This window comes from Leuresthes tenuis, unplaced genomic scaffold (genome assembly GCF_036924035.1).
Source record: "Leuresthes tenuis unplaced genomic scaffold, fLeuTen1.0.hap1 SCAF_11, whole genome shotgun sequence".
In the NCBI taxonomy this organism is placed as follows: Eukaryota; Metazoa; Chordata; class Actinopteri; order Atheriniformes; family Atherinopsidae; genus Leuresthes; species Leuresthes tenuis.
This window is the reverse complement of record NW_027325365.1, coordinates 442,237-446,652: the sequence shown is the minus strand read 5'-3', so window position 1 is coordinate 446,652 and position 4,416 is coordinate 442,237.

Genomic DNA, 4,416 nt, shown 5'->3' with positions numbered 1-4,416 from the left:
CTACAGCAGGTGGGGTTACAGCAGGTGGGGTTACAGCAGGTGGGGTTACAGCAGGTGGGGTTACAGCAGGTGGGGCTACAGCAGGTGGGGTTACAGCAGGTGGGGTTACAGCAGGTGGGGCTAAAGCAGGTGGGGCTACAGCAGGTGATGTTACAGCAGGTGGGGCTAAAGCAGGTGGGGCTACAGCAGGTGGGGTTACAGCAGGTGGGGCTAAAGCAGGTGGGGCTACAGCAGGTGGGGTTACAGCAGGTGGGGTTACAGCAGGTGGGGCTACAGCAGGTGGGGTTACAGCAGGTGGGGTTACAGCAGGTGGGGTTACAGCAGGTGGGGCTACAGCAGGTGGGGTTACAGCAGGTGGGGCTACAGCAGGTGGGGCTACAGCAGGTGATGTTACAGCAGGTGGGGTTACAGCAGGTGGGGCTACAGCAGGTGGGGCTAAAGCAGGTGGGGCTAAAGCAGGTGGGGCTAAAGCAGGTGGGGCTAAAGCAGGTGGGGCTACAGCAGGTGGGGTTACAGCAGGTGGGGCTAAAGCAGGTGGGGCTACAGCAGGTGGGGCTAAAGCAGGTGGGGCTACAGCAGGTGGGGTTACAGCAGGTGGGGTTACAGCAGGTGGGGCTACAGCAGGTGGGGCTAAAGCAGGTGGGGCTACAGCAGGTGGGGCTACAGCAGGTGATGTTACAGCAGGTGGGGCTAAAGCAGGTGGGGCTACAGCAGGTGGGGCTAAAGCAGGTGGGGCTAAAGCAGGTGGGGCTACAGCAGGTGGGGTTACAGCAGGTGGGGCTAAAGCAGGTGGGGCTACAGCAGGTGGGGCTAAAGCAGGTGGGGCTACAGCAGGTGGTGCTACAGCAGGTGGGGTTACAGCAGGTGGGGTTACAGCAGGTGGGGCTACAGCAGGTGATGTTACAGCAGGTGGGGCTAAAGCAGGTGGGGCTACAGCAGGTGGGGTTACAGCAGGTGGGGCTAAAGCAGGTGGGGCTACAGCAGGTGGGGTTACAGCAGGTGGGGTTACAGCAGGTGGGGCTACAGCAGGTGGGGTTACAGCAGGTGGGGTTACAGCAGGTGGGGCTACAGCAGGTGGGGTTACAGCAGGTGGGGCTACAGCAGGTGGGGCTACAGCAGGTGGTGTTACAGCAGGTGGTGCTACAGCAGGTGGGGCTACAGCAGGTGGGGCTACAGCAGGTGGGGCTACAGCAGGTGGGGCTAAAGCAGGTGGGGCTACAGCAGGTGATGTTACAGCAGGTGGGGCTAAAGCAGGTGGGGCTACAGAAGGTGGGGCTACAGCAGGTGGGGTTAAAGCAGGTTTTTCCTTCTTCGTGACTCTGTGGGACCCTCGGATGTGTTTTCTAGCCGTTAAACGAAGGTTTTTCCTTCTTCGTGACTCCGTGAGACCCTCGGATGTGTTTTCTAGCCGTTAAACGAAGGTTTTTCCTTCTTCGTGACTCCGTGAGACCCTCGGATGTGTTTTCTAGCCGTTAAACGAAGGTTTTTCCTTCTTCGTGACTCTGTGAGACCCTCGGATGTGTTTTCTGGCCGTGAAACGAAGGTTTTTCCTTCTTCGTGACTCTGTGAGACCCTCGGACGTGTTTTCTAGCCGTTAAACGAAGGTTTTTCCTTCTTCGTGACTCTGTGAGACCCTCGGATGTGTTTTCTGGCCGTGAAACGAAGGTTTTTCCTTCTTCGTGACTCCGTGAGACCCTCGGATGTGTTTTCTAGCCGTTAAACGAAGGTTTTTCCTTCTTCGTGACTCCGTGAGACCCTCGGATGTGTTTTCTAGCCGTTAAACGAAGGTTTTTCCTTCTTCGTGACTCTGTGAGACCCTCGGACGTGTTTTCTAGCCGTTAAACGAAGGTTTTTCCTTCTTCGTGACTCCGTGAGACCCTCGGATGTGTTTTCTAGCCGTTAAACGAAGGTTTTTCCTTCTTCGTGACTCTGTGGGACCCTCGGACGTGTTTTCTAGCCGTTAAACGAAGGTTTTTCCTTCTTCGTGACTCCGTGAGACCCTCGGACGTGTTTTCTGGCCGTGAAACGAAGGTTTTTCCTTCTTCGTGACTCCGTGGGACCCTCGGACGTGTTTTCTAGCCGTTAAACGAAGGTTTTTCCTTCTTCGTGACTCTGTGGGACCCTCGGACGTGTTTTCTAGCCGTTAAACGAAGGTTTTTCCTTCTTCGTGACTCTGTGGGACCCTCGGACGTGTTTTCTGGCCGTGAAACGAAGGTTTTTCCTTCTTCGTGACTCCGTGAGACCCTCGGACGTGTTTTCTAGCCGTTAAACGAAGGTTTTTCCTTCTTCGTGACTCTGTGGGACCCTCGGATGTGTTTTCTGGCCGTTAAACGAAGGTTTTTCCTTCTTCGTGACTCTGTGGGACCCTCGGACGTGTTTTCTGACTGTGAAACGAAGGTTTTTCCTTCTTCGTGATTCTGTGAGACCCTCGGACGTGTTTTCTGGCCGTTAAACGAAGGTTTTTCCTTCTTCGTGACTCTGTGAGACCCTCGGACGTGTTTTCTGGCCTCGACACGAAGGTTTTTCCTTCTTCGTGACTCTGTGAGACCCTCGGACGTGTTTTCTGACTGTGAAACGAAGGTTTTTCCTTCTTCGTGACTCCGTGAGACCCTCGGACGTGTTTTCTGGCCTCGACACGAAGGTTTTTCCTTCTTCGTGACTCTGTGAGACCCTCGGACGTGTTTTCTAGCCGTTAAACGAAGGTTTTTCCTTCTTCGTGACTCCGTGAGACCCTCGGACGTGTTTTCTGGCTGTGAAACGAAGGTTTTTCCTTCTTCGTGACTCTGTGAGACCCTCGGACGTGTTTTCTGGCCGTGAAACGAAGGTTTTTCCTTCTTCGTGACTCCGTGAGACCCTCGGACGTGTTTTCTGACTGTGAAACGAAGGTTTTTCCTTCTTCGTGACTCTGTGGGACCCTCGGACGTGTTTTCTAGCCGTTAAACGAAGGTTTTTCCTTCTTCGTGACTCTGTGAGACCCTCGGACGTGTTTTCTAGCCGTTAAACGAAGGTTTTTCCTTCTTCGTGACTCAGTGAGACCCTCGGACGTGTTTTCTGACTGTGAAACGAAGGTTTTTCCTTCTTCGTGACTCCGTGAGACCCTCGGATGTGTTTTCTGGCCGTTAAACGAAGGTTTTTCCTTCTTCGTGACTCTGTGAGACCCTCGGACGTGTTTTCTAGCCGTTAAACGAAGGTTTTTCCTTCTTCGTGACTCAGTGAGACCCTCGGACGTGTTTTCTGACTGTGAAACGAAGGTTTTTCCTTCTTCGTGACTCTGTGGGACCCTCGGACGTGTTTTCTGACTGTGAAACGAAGGTTTTTCCTTCTTCGTGACTCTGTGGGACCCTCGGACGTGTTTTCTGACTGTGAAACGAAGGTTTTTCCTTCTTCGTGACTCCGTGAGACCCTCGGACGTGTTTTCTGGCTGTGAAACGAAGGTTTTTCCTTCTTCGTGACTCTGTGAGACCCTCGGACGTGTTTTCTAGCCGTTAAACGAAGGTTTTTCCTTCTTCGTGACTCTGTGGGACCCTCGGACGTGTTTTCTAGCCGTTAAACGAAGGTTTTTCCTTCTTCGTGACTCTGTGGGACCCTCGGACGTGTTTTCTGGCTGTGAAACGAAGGTTTTTCCTTCTTCGTGACTCTGTGGGACCCTCGGACGTGTTTTCTGGCCGTTAAACGAAGGTTTTTCCTTCTTCGTGACTCCGTGAGACCCTCGGATGTGTTTTCTAGCCGTTAAACGAAGGTTTTTCCTTCTTCGTGACTCTGTGGGACCCTCGGACGTGTTTTCTAGCCGTTAAACGAAGGTTTTTCCTTCTTCGTGACTCCGTGAGACCCTCGGACGTGTTTTCTAGCCGTTAAACGAAGGTTTTTCCTTCTTCGTGACTCTGTGAGACCCTCGGACGTGTTTTCTAGCCGTTAAACGAAGGTTTTTCCTTCTTCGTGACTCTGTGAGACCCTCGGACGTGTTTTCTAGCCGTTAAACGAAGGTTTTTCCTTCTTCGTGACTCCGTGAGACCCTCGGATGTGTTTTCTAGCCGTTAAACGAAGGTTTTTCCTTCTTCGTGACTCTGTGGGACCCTCGGACGTGTTTTCTAGCCGTTAAACGAAGGTTTTTCCTTCTTCGTGACTCCGTGAGACCCTCGGACGTGTTTTCTGGCCGTGAAACGAAGGTTTTTCCTTCTTCGTGACTCCGTGGGACCCTCGGACGTGTTTTCTAGCCGTTAAACGAAGGTTTTTCCTTCTTCGTGACTCCGTGGGACCCTCGGACGTGTTTTCTAGCCGTTAAACGAAGGTTTTTCCTTCTTCGTGACTCCGTGAGACCCTCGGACGTGTTTTCTGGCCGTGAAACGAAGGTTTTTCCTTCTTCGTGACTCCGTGGGACCCTCGGACGTGTTTTCTAGCCGTTAAACGAAGGTTTTT